Genomic DNA, 20,862 nt, shown 5'->3' with positions numbered 1-20,862 from the left:
CACCTTGATATATACATATATAGAGTATCGCAGAGCGTGGGCAATTGTTGGTAGCTTGTTGTGTGTTAGTTTGTTGACATTATTCCACACCTCCGATGAACACGGTTGGCTAGTACGGTGTAAAAGAAGTTCAAGGTGCGGAACATCCGCAGCAGCGTCCACTGGCTCTTCGTCGCCTGGCTGCTACCACTGCCGCTGCTGCCTTCCGGTGTTGTGGTTAAAGGGCCGTCCATAAATGACGTCACGCACCTAGGGGGGGGGGGTCAGACATTTGTGACGATGTGTGACGAAGGGGGGAGGGTTGAGAAATGTGACATCACATCAAAACGCGCAACTTTAAATAAATATAACCACGTTCTACTTAATTAAATATACGTTTTTAATAAATGTTTTCTCCTACAACATCAGAGTTCAGCGCCACATTAAATACGCACTACAATGACAATGGTTTAAAGCGATTTGAAGCATTTTTTTTCGGGGGGGGGGGGGGGGCAGAGCTTTGTGACGTCCTATTTGAGGGGGGGGGGTGGTCTGACTTTTTGTTACGTCGTGTGACGAGGGGGGGGGGTCAAAAATCGTCCAAAATCGCGTGACGTCATTTATGGACGGCCCCTAAACCTCCTGGCTGCGTGTGCGGCCGTCATTATCCAAAAAACTAAACTCTCTTTTTTATTTCACGAGGTAAGGCTCACTGAGCTCTGTAGCTTAACGAAGTGTCCCATCATCACGTGGACATTTACGGCAGCAAATTAATTTATAAACACGTGATGTTGATTCTAAACATAGAGGGAAAAACCGCAGGACGCAGGGAAAAATCCACGCGACTACGGGAACAGAGACAGAGACGCAAACTCCAAATATACAGCAGCAGGCGTCACGGTCGGCTTCGAACCCACCACCCCCTGTATACCAGGCGAGGGAGTTAACATCTCCGAGCCACCGTGGTACGATTACTCACGCCACTCTGAACTGGGAATCATCGGTGTCATTGGTTGACAGCAGCAGCAGCCATTGCGTGTCGTTACACAGCGGGTTCATAGCGGATGCTCATTTTGGCGAGACTGGCTTCTGCTAAGGGAATGTGGAATTTCCACCCCCTGCGAAAGCGCATGAGGTCAGTGGAGGCCCGGGCAGGACACGTCACGGCTCACGTGGGATGGGGCCTATGACCCAGACTCCTCGTGACTGAGTGGCAGCCAACGGATGCAATGCGCCCGAGAGCGGACGAGGCGCCGGGGAGATGGAGCAGTGAAACCAGCTCGCGTGCAGTCGCCAGGGGCGTCCGTGGGGTACGGCGAATCGTCGGGGCGATCGCCCCGTGCCCCGCGCTTTGGGGGGGGGGGGGTGCGCTCTTCGACGTCACGGTGTGAGATGTGTCATACGTTCGCTTTAGTTTGAAGGCGTCGGGGGGGGAGGGGGGCACGCGGTGTGAGTCGCCCGGGCCCCGCACCCCCCCCCCCCCTTTGGATTGCCCTGGCGCTCGGTGCTGCGTGGATTGTTTAGTACTTGGCAGGATCATGAGAGTTGGCGGCTGTGGCGGCGGCTTCATCCAGCAGTGGACTGACCATGGCCTATGATGATGACGACGACGACGATGATGTTGCCGTAGCTCGAGCGGTTTGAATCGGGGCGTAATTGCTGGATCGCAGCGAGTGACGTTAAAATGTATCTACAACAAAACAACAAAATGACAGACATTTTTCAAAAGTGGCTCATTACGTCGAAATGCATTATTAATGGGAAGCAGGGCTCATTAGACGCTGATGTCTTGTTTTGTTGTTGTTACCATTTAACTAAAGTCAATATGCGCATAATACTACGACAGCTTCATCAATAATGCATTTCTGTCCGGGACAATTAGCCCGTCGACAGAAAATCGCTGCGTTTGGCGCTGCCACGACACGCGTGCGGCCGTCATTATCCACGCGCGCGAATGTGCGACGAGGCGAGTTCACAGGTCACGCGGTGGCTCAGTCTGAGCCCTCCCCGCCACGTGTCTGCTGTGCCACTCGCACGGCCTGCAGATTAGAGACCAAACGCGCGGGTCGCCGGGTTCGTAGCGCAGCGGGCTAACCACTGCGCCACCCCCCACCCCCAACAAAGACAAAGATCCCCCGTATAGCCTTAACAGACTGGAGGGGCAAGTGCTGTTAGCGAGCACCTATGATGGCTAGAACGGTACACGATAGGGTGGGTGGCCAGCACCACGCCCGACCGCCTTTGTCTCCCCAGTGGCGATGTTTACACACCGCACCAGGTACTCATTTGACGCTGAGTAGACCTGGGAGAGGACCAAAACCGGTTAAGATAATTGTCACTGGTATTGGCCGTGAGCGGGAATTGAACCCGGGTCGCCGGGTTTGTAGCGCAGCGCACTAACCGCTACACCACCGCTCTCCCAACACGCACACACAGACACACCCAAATACAACGACAGACACACACAGATAGACAACAGATCCAGACACATACACATCGACAGCCACAGATACACTGACAGACAGAGATACACAAAACAAACATAGACAAAAATCCTCCGTATAGCCTGTAACAGGCTATTCGTGCAAGTGCCGTTAGCGAGTAGCACCTATGAAGGCCGGCACGGCACACGTGGGAGTGGGTGGCCTGCACCACGCCCGGCACACAGACACACGCAAACACAAAGACGACACACACACACAGAGAAACAAACAGAAGACACGCTCACGCTGTTTTTTTTTTAAATGTACGTCCACTCTGAATCTTTGGCATGGCCTCTCCCGCCAGCTCGCGATTTGAATTCACTTTGAACGATCGGCGGGTCTGGAGGCGCGTCTACTCCACCCCTACTACTACTCCACCCCTACTAAGCCCTTTCCAATCCCGCTCAGGGCCAGAGGCAACTCGCGGAACATTATCCCGGCCACCTTAACCCCCCCCACCCTCTTACTCTAAGAGTCATTAGATTTGGCTCAGAGGGATCAGGGAGCTCAGGATGGACAGGGAGTTGGGGGGGGGTTGGCAGCTCTTATCCGCATTGTTTTCGGATGAAGCCGAGGGGTGTAAGCGATGCGAGTGGTGGACAGAGTCGCCTTCCTCTGGCTACCCTTTGTACCCATTCTGCTCACGGGGCTACCTGGCACACGCAGACACACGAGGTTCAAGAAGAAGGAGAAGAAAAACCCCATCGATCTGGCTGTGGGCCACCACGGGACGGTTTGTTAAAAGCATTCTACAGAAAAAAATTACGTGTATATGTCATATTTATCGAACGTTCTAAATGTCTTTATATATTAATTTATATCCCCCCGCCCTCCCCCCACCGCAAAAGTCTATTCCAATTGTACTCAACGTCAAATCGTCACCAGACGAAACATCCATTTAGATCTCACGGGGAGGTATTCATCCGGCATTGCATCAACCACGGCTGCTGTTGGTGGTGGTGATGATGATGATGGTGATATAACACCGGGCAAGTTCTCTAGGGCACTGTTTATTAAAATAAAATAATAATTACAACATTCACCCCCACCCCCCTATCCGTATTGTTGTCGGTGTGGGCGTCACGTGGTCAAGAGACTTTAGAAGTCCACGTGGGAATCATCTCACGGAGCAGGGCCAGCCGCCCGAGGGGATAAACATAAACTGCCCGCGGAAGCGGATAGGACAGAGCTACCTCCGAGGCGCCTTCAGCAGACGACAGCACTTCCCCGCCCACTCAGCCACTGGGAGGAGTGTTCGTGGCGTGACGGCCAAACCGATGTTTTACTTCTCGGGGCTGACTTCAGTCAAATTAAGTGCGGAACCAAGTTTGATGTGATGGGTTTCTGTTGTTGTTGTGTGCAGTGATTGGTATCCTGGAACTTGGGAGCCCGGTTTAATCAAAACTCAGTCTATGTGAGTCTATAGGACTCTATGTGAGTCTATGGGTCTCTGTGTAAGCAAGTGAGTCTCTATGTGAGTCTATGGGTCTCTGTATGAGCAAGTGAGTCTCTATGTGAGTCTATGGGTCTCTGTATGAGCAAGTGAGTCTCTATGTGAGGAGTCTATGGGTCTCTGTGTGAGTCAATGAGTTTCCGTGTGTATCTATGGGTCTCTATGTGAGTCTATGGGTGAGTCTATGGGTCTCTGTGTGAGCAAGTGGGTCTTTGGGTGCGTCTATGGGTCTCTATGTGAATCTGTGGGTGAGCCAATGGGTCTCTTATGTGAGTCAAGTGGTCACGTTGTGAGTCACTGTTGAGACGAGACCATCAGCTCACTGCACGTGAGAGCCCTGTGGGTGTATCACGCCACAGCGGCTTAAACCCGGACTCAGGCTCTTACTGATGCCGGCTCAGCGCTCCCACATTGGAGCCATCCTCGAATCACGCATCCTAACACCGTTGCTAATTTCATCCGCTATTTGTATATTTCATATCCCCACTTTTTTGTCTACTCCGATGGTTTGGTGAGACGTTGGTGAGATGTACTCTTAGGTTTTTTCGGTAAAGTTACGTAGGTAAAAATAAATAATAAATAATAAAATAGAAATACAAATAATATAAATAATAATAGAAATAAAATTAGAAATCACGACGTTTCGGAGGCAACACAAGTCTCCGTCATCAGGTGGGACCGTCACAGCTAAATTTGCTGTATTGATCACCAATGACTAACAATGTGCCACTTGACTGTATCAATACAGTCATTTTAGCTATGACGGTCCCACCTGATGACGGAAACTTGTGTTGCCTCCGAAACGTCGTGATTTATTATTTTATTTCTATTATTATTTCTATAAATTTTTATTATTTATTTTTTATTTTTTACCTACGTGACTTTACCGAAAAAACCTAAGAGTATGAATCCTTGCAGTCACGATAGCTTCAAATCTAGAAGTTGGTGAGATGAACCGCGAACCCGCCACCTCAAAATCGCAAGTCCCGGCGAGGCATTTACCTCGCCCCCTCCCCCCAGCACACCCTCCACCGGAGTAAATATTCGGATAACATTTTTTTTTTCAAGATTCACAGAAGCAAAAGATCGCTCTCACGCTTTGCCTTGGGCAAGAGGCACGCGGCATCCATTCCATTCTGTCGCCGCATCATCCTTGAATGGAGCAGGTGATAGTCGCCAGACCATTCCGCGGAATCGCGTCAATTTAGACTTTCAAGGACGGCGAATAATGCCGCGGGACCCACAATGCCCTTCTCCATTCATTTGTATTATCATCATCCTCCTAAAATATATATTTTATTCTTTCTATAGTAATTGGCCCTGACGTTCAGAACTTTAGGTGCATTCCAAACCACCCAAGGCCTTCTTCCTGTAAAGAGGGGAGGGGAATAACATTGACCCCCCCCACTCCACCCCCCTCCACCCCTCCCCTGGACAAGGTTAGACATCTTAACGCTTTCCCTGCGAGATCCGCAACGGCACTGCGAGCAGGTGATTGTCCATGATCAAGGTTTTTTTGTGTGGGTTAGATCCTCACCACCATCATCGTCATCGTCGCGATCCGTGGGCAGACAGGCCCCGCGAGGTGTCCACTGCCACATTTCGTCATTTGTTGTTTCCACTTTGCTCTCTGTCTTGTAGTGCCAATGCGCTCAAGTCGTGGCCACGTCTCTCTGGCACCGATCTCTTGTGATGTCGTTGCCAAGCCACTCTCTGTTCGAAGTCTTCCTCTCTTTGCGGTCCCTTCCATTTTTTCCTCTTCCGAACAACGACCAACAAGACTGTCCATGTGCCTGTTGTTGTCCAAACAGGTCGCGTCAATAGACACGTGTCGTTAGCCCACCAAAGACAAAGGCCCCCCGTGTAGCCTGTAACAGACTGTGGGGCAAGTGCTGTCAGCAAGCACCTATTAAGGGCGACACAGCGCACGCGGGGGTGGGTGGCCAGCAGCACGCACGGCCGACTTTGTCTCCCTAATTGCGATGTTTACACACCGCACTAAGTGCTCATTTGAGGCTGAGCCAACCTAGGGGAGGCCCAGGACCGCTTCAGATAATCGTCAATTGTGTCGGTGGCCGCGAGCGGGAATCGAACTCGGGTCAACGGGTTCGTAGTGCAGCGCTAATCGCTGCACCACCGCTCCCACCGTTAACCCACCACCACCACCATCGACACAATGTCCGTCACGTGCACAGAGACGCGCTAAATAGCGTCAGCCACCGGTGTGGTGGCAGTGGCGGCAGTGTGGGAGTTGGGCCGCCACGCTCCCTCGAGGCCTCTCCACGTGGAGGCGCTTTCGTTCTTCCAGCAGTGCCGTGAGCAGCCGCACCCTTCATCAACCTCCACAGACAAAGATCCCCCGTGTAGCCTTAGGAGACTGTTGGGGCAAGTGCTGTTAGCGGGAAGCGCCTATGAAGGCCGGCCCGGCACACGAGGGGGTGGGTGGCCAGCACCACACCCGACCGCCTTTGTCTCCCTAGTGGCGATGTAGTAACACACCGCGCTAAGCACTCATTTGAGGCTGAGTCAACTCACCACACACACGCGCGTGTGCACGGGGCCTGCGCGTGCCATAGCGGGGATCCTCCGCCGTCATCACTGGCTGCACCGCGGTGGCGAGATGTGAACTCTCTCACCTGGTATACAGGAGGTAGCGGGTTCGATCCCGACCCTTAACGCCTGCTGTACGTTCCGAGTTTGCGGCGTCTCTCTCCCCGTGGCTGCGTGGATTTTTCCCTGGGTCCTCCGGAAGTTTCCCTCCACGTTAACAATCAGCGTCACGCGTTTAATGTGTTTGGCTGCTGCTATAAATTTGCACTCGACGACGATGAGCCGCTTCGATGAGCTGTCATTTGTGACCAGGTGGCTTCTGAATAAAAGCTACGAAGCAGCTCAGCGAGGCCTGACCCGGTAAAATACAAGTTCAGTTTCGTTGTTTTAGTCTCAGAGGCGTCAGGAGGAGGAATCACAACACGGGGAGGCAGCAGCAGCCAGGCGACGAGAAGCCAGCCACCGCTACGAATGTACCGCACCTTGAACTTTTTTCGCGCCGTACGTAGTCAACCGTGCTAATCGGGAGGGCAACACAGTAACACACAAACAGCTGCCAACAATTGCCCACGCTCTGCGGTCCTCTGCATACACACACTTGCAGGAAGTACCCGGCGTTGCCCGGGTGCTCGCCGCTATCTTGAGTGAATGTAGAGTGCCCCAATGAAGGAGGGGGGGGGTCAATGGCGTTACAGCCGCTGTTGAGATGTCGTTGTACCGTGGGGCCTGTAATGGGTGTTAAGGCAACGCGCCCACAAACGGGGTCGCGACGTTGTGTAGCGAAGCGTTTTGTTTGGATCGTGAACGATGGCGCTGTTCTTCTTCTTGGTTCTTTCGGTAAAGTCACGTAGAAGGGAAATAATAAAATAATAAAAATAAAACATAATTAAATAATTCTCAGAATAATTACTTAATAATGTTACTTTTATTATTATTTTATTATTTCCCTTCTACGAAATAAAAAAAACAATTAAATTATTCTCAGAATTATTATTTAATTCTGTTTTATTTTTATTATTTTATTATTTCCCTTCTACGTGCCTTTACCGAAAGAACCAAGAAGATGAATCCCTGCAGTCACAAAAGCTTTGAATCGAGATGGCGCTGTCGTTTGTCTCGCCGCGGACCGACGACGAGGACGGGGCTGGCGTCGGTTGGCCGCTCAATGGAGTCGCCAGCGCGTGATGCAATCGACGGCAATTGTGAGATGGACTGGATGATGATGAGGAGCAGGAGGAGGAGGAGGAGCAGGAGGGGGTAATTGTGTAACTGTGAGATGTGCGGGGCCGGGTTAACGCGTGCCGGGTTAGGGATGGTGACGTTACTGGGAGCGTGCTGGGAGCCGTTTGGGGGGCTCCAGGCCATCCCCCACCATGTGAAATGTCGGCTCGCCATGTAGCCGAAGTTTGCCGCGGGCTTTTAAAAGGTAGCCCTGCCAAGTTTGGTGGTGATAGCTTTAACGGTGTGGATTTATATTCGGGACAGACGTCCATGTTTCTATATACAGGGTGCTTCAAACATGTTTTGACACTTATATGGGGCGATCGTTTTTAATGGAAATAGAACGGATAATAGACTGTAATGTGATAAAAAAAAAAAGTATGTTAATAGCTTTCTAGTGAGTTCAACTGAGTCGCAGACGTACTCTGTGGAGGCAACACATTTATTAACACCAACACACGATGTAACTGCCCCTTAACAGAATAACAACCTATGGTGGTGACCACCAGGCTAGCTACACTAGTTACTACACTAGTTACCACGTGACTAATGTAGTTAGCCAGCTGGTGACCAACAGGCTAACTACACTAATAACAATGTAACTGCTACTACGGACCACAGCTTGGGTCCAGGCCCACGTGTTGGAGACTCTTGTAGGACGTAGATGGAGATTTCTTCAGGATGAACAACAACCCTGGCCCCTCTGGGAGACCCGGCTTCTATTCTCTTGCGGCATGGCCGGCTCCGCCCCGGGCCACGCCCACCTTCTAGAACCCTCTAGCAGGATCTGGACCCTGACCACGTGACCACCCCTAGCCCCCATTTGGGGCCCCTCTGTAGACTTAACCGGTCACGTGTCCTCTCGGGTCAACCAGAGTGCCATGGCCTTTAGTAACCCCATTCCCATGGCCGGCACTTCCACACCCTGTCCTGTAGGGGCTGGCACTGCACGCCAAGCGTGGTGCCACCCAGCGCTGTCACTCAGCGCTCACCAGGCCCCTATAGGGCCGTTACTGCACCCACACTGCTGCCGTGTCCGCGATGTCGCTACACTGCACGCCGTGCCGCTCTAGGGCCGGCATTACCCAGTGTCATCCCGCGATGTCACTACAGCTTCAAAAAGTCAAAGAGCCTCCACCTGTCCGCCATCGTTGTCAACGCGTGCCTGGAATCTTCTCCAGGTGGTCTCCAGAGCTCGGAGGCAGCGCATTGCTTGTGGCGTTGTTGCAAACTCTCAGAAGCAACCTGTATAATAATGATGATCATGATGTCGAAGATGTCAAGGTGTTGTATGGGCCGCAATTATTCTTTGGATCAGATCGCTGTGTGAGTCAAATGTGTGTGTCTAGTAAACCTCCTCCACCGACACGGCCAACGAATGAAGTCGTCATGTGGTCAGCGAGGTGGACCAATCTTTTACCCTTCCAGCAGCGGCAGCGTCGGCAGAAAGCGATCCTCACGCGTTTAGCAATGCGGCTAGTCCGACGTTTCGCTGATGGTTTCAGCCACCATCATCAGGCACCGGCCAGGATCGTGACGCTGTCTGCCAATAGGCGTTGTGACGTCACCACCAGTGTGCGTCATAGAAGGGGAGCCATGGGGTGGTCCCTACTCGGAGGGTTCCTGAATTCGATGACAGGTTTGCAAGCGACGTTCGAGGTGGTGACCTATCACGGTGTGTCGACCTGCGTGCAGCGAAACAAGTTTGTCCTGGCGACTTGAACGAGAGCGGCGCGTCCCATTGCGACGCCTTGTCGGAGTGAGACACGTCGATGCGAGTTAACGCATTGACGTGGCGACACGGGTCAGCCATAGTCAACGAGTGAGACTCAATGGTTTATGAATGTTACAGTGACGTTGAAATGAATGTGATTACACACGTTTTCTTAGGTTTTTTCGGTAAAGTCACGTAGGTAAAAACATTAAAAAGTAAAATAAAATAAAAATAAAAATCACGACGTTTCGGAGGCAACACGACAGCTGTTTCAAGTTACTTGATACAGCTGTCGTGGCTGTGACGGTACCACCTAAAGACGGAAGCTTGTGTTGCCTCCGAAACGTCGTGATTTTTATTTTTTATTTTATTTTACTTTTTAATGTTTTTACCTACGTGACATTACCGAAAAAACCTAAGAATATGAATCATTGCAGTCACGAAAGCTTCAAATCTAAAATTACACACGTTGTTGTGTTTTTCACGTCGTGTTGTGCTCATGATGTTGCGTTAGTTTGCGTTCAGTCAGCATCGTGCTCTTGGGGCATTTGGCAGCCGCTATAAATTGTCCACGTGATGATGATGATGAGCCGCTTCGGTGAGCTGTCTGTTGTGATGGCCAGGGTCGCTTCTGAAACAAAAGAGCTGCATTGCAGCTCAGTGGGGCCTTACCTGGTAAACAAGAAAACATTGCCTAGTAGTTTTGACTTGAGTCCAGTGTTTGTCTATGACGTCAGCCCACATGTTAGCCTCCCGGAGGCTCCAGAGATCACGTGGGATTGCAGAGGTGGGGGGAGGGGGGGAGCACGGCGGGAGAGAACACGAAGTTTCATCCGTGGAGGTCTCCGGTGTTCAGGCAGTGCAAGTGTTCTAACTCCGGCACAGGCCATGCCTCTTCGGTGACACCGAGATGCAAACACACGCGCACAGCGCGGACGCACGCGCGCTCCATTTCCTAAGTGCACTCCACTTGCATCACCATCACCATCGTCATCATCACCATCGTCATCATCACCACGCCACGCGAATATAGACGGAGGGGATTCGCTCAGGGGCACGCAGATGGAGGTGGAGGGGGTGGGCGAGTGTGGGAAGAAATGCTGGGGCGGGGGGGGTTGCACATCTGGCATCGACTAAGCAGGGGCCTGGGGACGCGGTGCCCAATTATGATCAGAACGCAGGGCCCACGCTGGCCGCACGTGGCAGCGTCCATTCATCAAATTAAAAACGAAACATTTAGTTTCATCTTTGTTTTGTTTAACCAGGTGAGGCCCCACTGAGCTACGATGTAGCTCTCTTTGTCAGACGCGTGATTGGCTATCGCAAACGATCGCTCAACGCAGTGGGCTCATCACGTGGACATTCATTGCAGCCAAATGCTGTAAACGCGTGATCTTGATTCTAAACGTGGAGGGAAAAACCGGAGGGCCCGGAGAAAAATCCAACGCGACCACGGGGAGGGAGACACGCAAACAGCAGGCGTTAGGTTCGCGATCGAACCCACGACCTCCTGTACACCAGGCGAGGCAATTAACATCTCGCCACCGTGGCGCCCTTCAGCATTCGTCATCCCTTGAGGATTCCACCATCGTCATCGCCACCATCAACTCTCTGGTATCATGTTTAAGTATTATTATTTCACGTCTAAGATGAATAAATAAAATATGCGTAGACGGTCAGCGGTGGCTTCGCTGTACGTGTCTTCCTGTGATCCGCACCTCCGGTGAGCTCAACATGCGAACATACAAACACACCAGTGTGTGGAGGCAGCAGCGAGGGAGCGGTGGATGACACGCGGATGATTGTGAAACTCCCTCCCCCGTGCGTGGCCTGGCTCGTCAGGCGAAGGCAGTGGAGCAATTGTGGACTAAATCGCCACCAGTGCCGGCCCGAGCCTCTTGGGGGCCCTAAGCAGAATTTGATTTGGGGGCCCCCCTCCCACCACGCAGACTCATCTGTGCTAGAAGATTATTGACACAAATGTCACACTATAATGTTATAGCGAATATTATAAACGAATACAGTGAGGTTATGTATTAATAAAAAATAAAAACAACACTTAAAATACTTCACTCTTTTATTAAAACTTCTGAATACAAACGGTCACAAAAAACATATTAAATAAATTATTTGCAAATGTGCATTAAATGTGCAATCTTTTAAATAAAACCAAAATAGACAAACATTAATCTAATCAAAAATAGAATGTTACAAAAAAAAAGATACTTAAATAATGAAAGCAAACATAAGAACAGCAAGGGTTCAACAATGTCAACTGTACAACAATGACCTCAAAATCGTTCCTTCCTAGCTTTTCTGGAGGCAAAGTCACTAATGACATCATTGTATGGTATTGCTTGGCCAACTTTGTTATTAATACTAATGACTGCAAGTCCACTTAGTCTTTCCTGGGCCATTGATGATCTCAAATATGTTTTTATCAATTTGAGCTTGGAAAAGCTCCTCTCTGCTGAGGCAACTGACACAGGCAGAGTGCAGGCTATCCTGAGAGCTACCCAAAGATTTGGGTAAAGCTCACACATCTCATTTTGTGAGAGGTATGTGAGAAGCTCAAAGGCAGTCATCATAGTTTGGGGAAGTTCAGGAAGACTCTCTATCTCTACTGCCAGTGCGCTACCATCAATATCAGCCTCCTCTCCACAAGAGAGTTTTTCCCCAAGAAGCTCACATTGTTCCCTCCGGACCTTTTGATCTAGCTCCCTAAAATTGAGCAGCACTCCAAAGTTCTCTTTAACCTCACTTAGAGACTTAAATCTATCCTCCAATGACATTAATTCATTTATATCACTTGTTTAAGTTATTTAATTGTAAAAAAAAAAAAAAACGATTCGGGGGCCCCCTGGTGGCCAGGGGGCCCCAAGCAGCCGCTTAGTTCGCTTATGCCTCGGGCCGGCCCTGATCGCCACCACCTCTTTATTCCGTCTGTACACGGGGGATAGAGTGTTTACCCCTCGCTCACGCCGTGGGTTTTTCTTTTCCACCCCTCCGGGTGTTTCCGGTTTCACCCCCCACGTGGTATGAACAACACTCGCCGTGAGTTGGACTGAACAACATCTTTGATAAGTAAAACATCTCAATGAAGGGACCCTCGTGAAAGCAAAGGGTCTCACAAAGTCGTGGAGCTATCGTGGGAAACATACAAGTGTAGTGGTGATACGCGCTGGGGTAGGGATCGGGTGCCAGCGCGTAGTGATTGGCTGTGTGTGTGGTGACGCGCGCTGACGGTGAAGGATCAGGGGTCAGCGCGGGGTCGTGGGTTATGTGGTGCTGATTGGCTGTGTGCCGGTGACGCGCTTGAGAGGGAGTGATCGGGTGGCAGCGCGGCGTGATTGGTTGGGTAGTGGAAACACGCGCTGGGGGAAAACGGATCGTAGAAATAGCGCGTCGTGATTGGTTAACTAAGGAGCGATGCTCACGTCGAGGTCCGCATCCGCTCCGTCTCCCGTGAGCAGGGACTATATAAGGTGATGCACACAGGCGCACAGGGAGAGTGTAACCAGCGAAGACTGAAGACGGAGAGGAAGAGATAGGGCCCTGTGGTACCCAGTCCCGCTGTCCTGTGGGGACCGGGACTCTGCGTAACCCAGAGGCGGAGTGTAGGGTGAGCATGCAGTGTGAGCATGCAGTATGTGTAGCCAGAGGCATAGGGTCTACACGAGACGAGTGATGCGTGTGTAGCCAGAGGCATAGGGTCTACACGAGACGAGTGATGCGTGTGTAGCCAGAGGCATAGAGTCTACACGAGCTAAGTGAAGTGTGTAGCCAGAGGCATAGAGTCTACACGAGCTAAGTGAAGTGTGTAGCCAGAGGCATAGAGTCTACACGAGCTAAGTGAAGTGTGCAGTCAGAGGAATAGAGGTCACACGTTGTATCGTTGTATCGTGACAGTAGTCAGAAGAATAGAGACCACACGTTGTATCGTGACAAGTCAAGATTTAATAAAAAGTGTGTTACCCGTCAAGGAGTTTCCTGCCGTCATTTCCAATACTTCACAAGTAACCAGTCGCACGTTTAGTACGATTGTCAAGACGATAAATGTTATCGCTGTCAATTAGAAACGAATACGTGTGTTGTTGTTGTTAACATCAACTCGTTATGTTCATATCGTTATCGTAGATCTTTTTCCTGTGATTATTACTGAGAGATTCCTCTTTCATTGATCAACATCAGCGTCACTATCATCATCATTAACATCACTTTCATCATCATCATCTTGCATAATCGTAAATCATCTTCTCTTCTTGTAGCACCAATTGCTTCATATTCGTCCACGAGTATCATCTTTTTTTAACTAATACTTGTGAAGTATTGGAAATGACGGCAGGAAACTCCTTGACGGGTAACACACTTCTTTTATTAAATATTCACTTATCTCGATACAACGTGTAGTCTCTATTCTTCCGCGTACGGTCACCAGACACCGGTACAACTCGTAACCTCTTCTCTCCTTATAACACACCGTACTGAACTCGTGTAGACTCCAAGCCTCTAGCTACACACGCCTCACTCGTCTCGTGTAGACTCGCCTCGTGTAGACCCTATGCCTCTGGCTACACACACATCACTCGTCTCGTGTAGACTCTTCTCGTGTAGACCCTATGCCTCTGGCTACACACACATCACTCGTCTCGTGTAGACTCTTCTCGTGTAGACCCTATGCCTCTGGCTACACACATATCACTCGTCTCGGGTAGATTCTTCTTGTGTAGACTCGTCTCGTGTAGACCCTACGCCTCTGGCTACACCTATATCACTCGTCTCGTGTAGACTCTAGGCCCCGGCTACACACTCGGCATGCTGACACTGCATGCTCACACTACCCCCGCCTCTGGGTTACACAGAGTCCCGGTCCTCGCAGGACAGCGGGACTAGGTACCGCAGGGCCCTGGCTCTTCTTCCCGTCTTCTGTCTTCGCTGGTTACACTCTCCCTGTGCGCCTGTGCACATCCCCTTATTTAGTCGTTCCTCCCGGGAGACGGAGCGGATGCGGACCTCGATGCGAGCATCGCTTGTTGGTGAACCAATCACAACGCGCTATCTCTACGATCCTTTCTCCCCAACGCGTGTTTTCACTCACCACCCAATCACGCCACGCTGCCACTCGCTCACTCCCACACCAGCACGTCACCGGCACCCAGCCAATCAACACCACACAACCCACGATCCCGCGCTGACCCCTGATCCCTCACCGTCAGCGCGCGTCACCACTCACACAACCAATCACAACGCGCTGGCACCTGATCGCTACCCCAGCGCGTATCATCACTACATCACCCCCCCCCCACATAGCTTGCAGCCGTCCCGGCTGCTAACCAACAACCTCCCACATCGTTAACACAACAAAACCCCCCCCCCAGTGTGCCCCGTAACACAACAACAACACAACAGCAACCTATGTACAATTTGACAATAACGCAAGAAAAGTTAACAATACCACACACAACACCTTACATATATAAAAAACTATATACAGCCCGACGAACAACATAATAAAAGCAATTTCTAGAAAACGAACGCGCTCCGCGTCTCTGCAACTAACGAAGTGACGAGGCGCTCCCACTGCCTCGACTCCTCACGTGGCAGGTCAACCAAAGTAGCGCGACCTGGCGCGAGTCCGTCTGGCTGGTCCGTCATACGGGACGGGACACTGACGACCGTCAGGCGGCTCCGGCTGCTCTAGACGGCATGGAACGGGCCTTTAAGGCCCGGCCCCGCCGCGAAGATCCGGCCGCCGGTGGTCGGCAGCTGTCAGTTCCGAGACACCGGGGTTTGTAGGGATGCCTTGGGGCCTTGGTCGTCGTCCAGCCGAGATCCCATGGCGCGCTGACGGGGCGCGCGGCAACCGGACGCCACGTGGCCCCGGAGGCCGCAGTTGTAGCACATGATGAGGGTCGTCGGTGATCTCGGTTGCTCCAGCTTGCGGGTCGATCGCAGAGGCGACCGACCCCCCGACCTCCAGTCCCCCGGTCGTCCCGCGGTGAACGCCTCCTCTCGCGGACTGACGACCTGTAGTTCGGTGATCACCGGACCCGGAGTTGAAGCCACAGCAGCGTTGCAGACGACCCCTTGTATGCGTTGAAGGGCCTCGTGCGCTTGTATACTCGTAGCGACTCGTACGGAAGAAATGTCGATCTCGTTGGCCGTGTTGATGGGGACCCCCAGGTCCTGCGCCAACTTAAGCAGCTGCTCCAAAACCATCGCATCCTGGCCCTCCTCGTCCATCCGAGGGAATGCAGCATCGGCGAGAGCCAGCAACGCCGTGCGATAGGCGAGCGCGGTCTCCGTGTCCGCCTTCCGCCTCGCATAAAAATGATGGCGGCACGCCGAGGGAGGTCCGTAGACCCTGGCCATGAGACCCAGCGCTGCCTTAAGTGTGGATCGGTCCGACCTCCGAGCTGACATGAAGGCCGCGAGCGCGTTGTAGTCCAACATGGCAGGCAATGCCCGCAGCGCCGTAGCATCGGACCAGGCCGACATCTCCTGATGCGCCAAAAAACTGCGCTGAAACTGGCCCCAGTCCCCGCCTTCCGCCTTGAAGGCTGACAATGCGGGGAGGCGCTGTTGAAAAATGAAGTCGTCCTCCGCGTCGTGGTTCCTTCCCGCCGCTCCGTCGGTGTGTAAGATGGCGGCTCCAATGGCGGACGCCTGATGGCGGTCCGCAGCGCGCGTCGATGACGTAAGATGGCGCGCTTGGAGACCCGCACCCACGTGGCGGTCGCCGTTCCCGCCAAAAGTCGCCGCCGATGAAATGGCGGGAATCGCCAAGTCATTTTGGCGGGAATCTGCAGGGCGACCCTGTAGAATGTCCGCTGCCGTCTCCGCTCCAGCCGACGAGCTGATCTCTGCCAGGATGGACGCGGCGGCGAGCAGCAGCTCTGCCAGACGAGAGTGCGCCTCCCGGAGCACGGCCTCGGTCCCCCGCCGCTCCTCCGGCGCCGCCGGCGGATCCTGCAGCGTGGGCCATTCTTCGTCCTCACCCCCCGACGGCAGCTGGCACGGGTCGTCAAGGTTGTCCTCGCGGTCACTCCCGTGGGTCCGAACGGTCTTCCTCGTATCCATGCTTGGAAGACAGTTTCACTTCTGACGCCAGTTGAAGTATTGGAAATGACGGCAGGAAACTCCTTGACGGGTAACACACTTCTTTTATTAAATCTTCACTTATCTCGATACAACGTGTAGTCTCTATTCTTCCGCGTACGGTCACCAGACACCGGTACAACTCGTAACCTCTTCTCTCCTTATAACACACCGTACTGAACTCGTGTAGACTCCAAGCCTCTAGCTACACACGCCTCACTCGTCTCGTGTAGACTCGCCTCGTGTAGACCCTATGCCTCTGGCTACACACACATCACTCGTCTCGTGTAGACTCTTCTCGTGTAGACCCTATGCCTCTGGCTACACACACATCACTCGTCTCGTGTAGACTCTTCTCGTGTAGACCCTATGCCTCTGGCTACACACATATCACTCGTCTCGGGTAGATTCTTCTTGTGTAGACTCGTCTCGTGTAGACCCTACGCCTCTGGCTACACCTATATCACTCGTCTCGTGTAGACTCTAGGCCCCGGCTACACACTCGGCATGCTGACACTGCATGCTCACACTACCCCCGCTTCTGGGTTACACAGAGTCCCGGTCCTCGCAGGACAGCGGGACTAGGTACCGCAGGGCCCTGGCTCTTCTTCCCGTCTTCTGTCTTCGCTGGTTACACTCTCCCTGTGCGCCTGTGCACATCCCCTTATATAGTCGTTCCTCCCGGGAGACGGAGCGGATGCGGACCTCGATGCGAGCATCGCTTTTTGGTGAACCAATCACAACGCGCTATCTCTACGATCCTTTCTCCCCAACGCGTGTTTTCACTCACCACCCAATCACGCCGCGCTGCCACTCGCTCACTCCCACACCAGCACGTCACCGGCACCCAGCCAATCAACACCACACAACCCACGATCCCGCGCTGACCCCTGATCCCTCACCGTCAGCGCGCGTCACCACTCACACAACCAATCACAACGCGCTGGCACCTGATCGCTACCCCAGCGCGTATCACCACTACACTTGTAATTATCCATCATTGTCATGTTTAAAATTACACTCATAATTGTCATCTATAATCATTATATTTTTATAGCATCATCAGATTTTATATTACAATCGTGTTTATCATCCCTCATCATCATCTACCATCATACTCATCATCAGCTACCATCATACTGTATCTTATTACTCATATAATGCGCCAAGAATGTGTCCCGCGCGTGACGTCACTCCACATGAGCCCCCCCCCCGCTTGACGTCACTCCACATGAGGCCCCCCCCCGCGTGACGTCACTCCACATGAGCCCCCCCCCCCGCGTGACGTCACTCCACATGAGGCCCCCTCCCCCGCGTGACGTCACTCCACATGCCGCACCTCTCCCCAATAACCATTCGCAGGTGACGTCACTCCACATGGGGCAACCCCCCCTCATTAATAATCATGAGCGGGTGACGTCACTCCACATGCCGCACCCCTCCCCAATAACCATTCGCGGGTGACGTCACTCCATATGGGGCAACCCCCCCTTCATTAATAATCATGAGCTGAACAATTTTTCGATTGAATATTTCGGATTTACTTCAATACACACCCGTCCTTGGACGGGCAAATAAGCTAGTGTCATTATAATTATCCATCGTATTTTCATCTGATAATCACAATAAATCCTCATTATATATTTGATATTAGGGTCATCATTGTCGTGCTCATCATCATCATGTTTTAATATAATAATAACTATCCATCATCATCATCACATTTTATGTTACAATCATCATCATGGTAATCTTATCATTGATGCATGCAGACACATGGTCTCTCTACACTCGCCACACTCTCCACACTCTCCACTCTCTCCACACTCTCCACTCTCTCCACTCTCTCCACACTCTCCACTCTCTCCACTCTCTCCACACTCTCCACACTCTCCACTCTCTCCAGTCTCTCCACTCTCTCCACACTCTCCACACTCTCCACTCTCTCCACTCTCTCCACACTCTCCACTCTCTCCACTCTCTCCACACTCTCCACTCTCTCCACACTCTCCACTCTCTCCACACTCTCCACACTCTCCACTCTCTCCACACTCTCCACTCTCTCGACTCACTCCACACTCTCCACACTCTCCACACTCTCCACTCTCTCCACACTCTCCACACTCTCCACTCTCTCCACACTCTACACTCTCTCCACTCTCTCCACACTCTCCACTCTCTGCACACTCTCCACTCTCTCCACACTCTCCACTCTCTCCACTCTCTCCAGTCTCTCCACTCTCTCCACTCTCTCCACACTCTCCACTCTCTCCACTCTCTCCACTCTCTCCACACTCTCCACTCTCTCCACACTCTCCGCTCTCTCCACACTCTCCACTCTCTCCACACTCTCCACACTCTCCATTCTCTCCACACTCTCCACTCTCTCCACTCTCTCCACACTCTCCACTCTCTCCACACTCTCCACTCTCTCGACTCTCTCCACACTCTCCACACTCTCCACACTCTCCACACTCTCCACACTCTCCACTCTCTCCACACTCTACACTCTCTCCACTCTCTCCACACTCTCCACTCTCTCCACACTCTCCACTCTCTCCACACTCTCCACTCTCTCCACTCTCTCCAGTCTCTCCACTCTCTCCACTCTCTCCACACTCTCCACTCTCTCCACACTCTCCGCTCTCTCCACACTTTCCACTCTCTCCACACTCTCCACACTCTCCATTCTCTCCACACTTTCCATACACTCCACTCTCTCCACTCTCTCCACACACTCCACTCTCTCCACACTCTCCACACTCTCCACTCTCTCCACACTCTCCACTCTCTCCACACTCTCCCCCCACCGCTCTCCCCCGATGACTTCATTCAGAGCACCGAATCCCCCCAAGGTCACAACGAGCATCGCCATCAATTAAACATTTCCCCCACGCGTCTTTGTCCCATCTTAGATTGCAGATTCATGTCTGGACGAGTGGTTAATTTATAGCCGCGTAACGCGCCTCACCAATGCGAACGAAGTCTGTGCACCTTGAGAGAAAGGGCTGCGTGCAGAACGAGAGAGAGCGAGAGAGTGATCGAGAGCGAGAAGAGGGGGGGGGTAACATAAAGCAAAGTAAAAAAAAGAGAGAGATGGGGAGACGTCGTCCCCTTTGCTGTTTTTGCCGAGTTGTGTCGTCTGCAAAGTGGTCGCGACCCACAGGCGGAGGGAGTCGCTATTGAGCCGTCCACCCGCTGAAATCATCGACGAGGTTTTAGTTTCGTCTGCAGCACGGAAGTTCGCACCCCCAGCCAATGGCAACTCGGGCCAAAAGTGGCAGTGTCGGGGGGGGGGGCAGCAGCAAATATTGTTTGTGGAAAGGGGTTGGGGGGGGCCTTTAAAGTAAAAAATCCTCGTGAGATGATAGGAGAGAAATGAGAGATGTGGGGAGATGAGGGTGAGATGGGAGGAGGGAGATGAGATCAGAGAGAGATGAGGGTGAGATGGGAGGAGGGAGATGAGATCAGGGAGAGATGAGGGGAGATGGGAGGAGAGAGATGAGATCAGAGAGAGATGAGGGGGAGATGGGAGGAGGGAGATGAGATCAGAGAGAGACGTGGGGGAGATGGGAGGAGGGAGATGAGATCAGAGAGAGATGAGGGGGAGATGGGAGGAGAGAGATGAGATCAGAGAGAGACGAGGGGAGATGGGAGGAGGGAGATGAGATCAGAGAGAGATGAGGAGGAGATGGGAGGAGGGAGATGAGATCAGAGAGAGACGAGGGGGAGATGGGAGGAGGGAGATGAGATCAGAGAGAGACGAGGGGAGATGGGAGGAGGGAGATGAGATCAGAGAGAGACGTGGGGGAGATGGGAGGAGGGAGATGAGATCAGAGAGAGATGAGGGGGAGATGGGAGGAAAGAGATGAGATCAGAGAGAGACGAGGGGAGATGGGAGGAGGGAGATGAGATCAGAGAGAGATGAGGGGGAGATGGGAGGAGGGAGATGAGATCAGAGAGAGATGTGGGGGAGATGGGAGGAGGGAGATGAGATCAGAGAGAGACGAGGGGGAGATGGGAGGAGGGAGATGAGATCAGAGATGGGGGGAGATTAAATCGCTTGTCACGTTAATCAGCTAGCTTTGCTCAGTGGGATATGAATGTGTGCCGATGTCTATTAAAGCTCCCATATTTCGATGACTCGATGTCCCCTTTATCCGCTTGGGTATCTACACATTTTGTTTTGAACTTTTTTCACACCGTACATAGCCACCCGTGTTCATCGGAGGTGCATAGCCCAGGTGGAATGAGAACAACTTCCACTGTGGTCATCCTGTGGACAGACGTGGCCCCCGCCATGAGAACGTGGAATTTTCACCACTGGCTCTGGGGAGTGGGGGGTGGGGCTGCCAATTGAAATG

At 52.2% G+C, this 20,862-nt stretch overlaps 1 protein-coding gene across 8 annotated transcripts in view; it reads right to left on the bottom strand.

Moving 5' to 3' along the window:
• The window catches only part of LOC144947861 (bactericidal permeability-increasing protein-like), a 110,116-nt gene that overhangs the window by 69,010 nt on the left and 20,244 nt on the right, over nt 1-20,862 (bottom strand). Inside the window, exon 1 of one of the 8 annotated variants that reach the window (XM_078877227.1) lies at nt 19,470-19,820. The exons of the other annotated variants lie outside the window; for them this stretch is intronic. The gene's annotated coding sequence lies outside the window, so the exon portion shown is untranslated. Of the gene's footprint in view, nt 1-19,469; nt 19,821-20,862 lie in introns of those variants that run through there. 8 annotated transcript variants of the gene reach the window in all.

Source organism: Lampetra fluviatilis, chromosome 47 (assembly GCF_964198595.1).
Source record: "Lampetra fluviatilis chromosome 47, kcLamFluv1.1, whole genome shotgun sequence".
Lineage (NCBI taxonomy): Eukaryota > Metazoa > Chordata > Hyperoartia > Petromyzontiformes > Petromyzontidae > Lampetra > Lampetra fluviatilis.
Note: the sequence above shows the minus strand (reverse complement) of the source record. Positions and strands in the feature narration are given on the sequence as shown.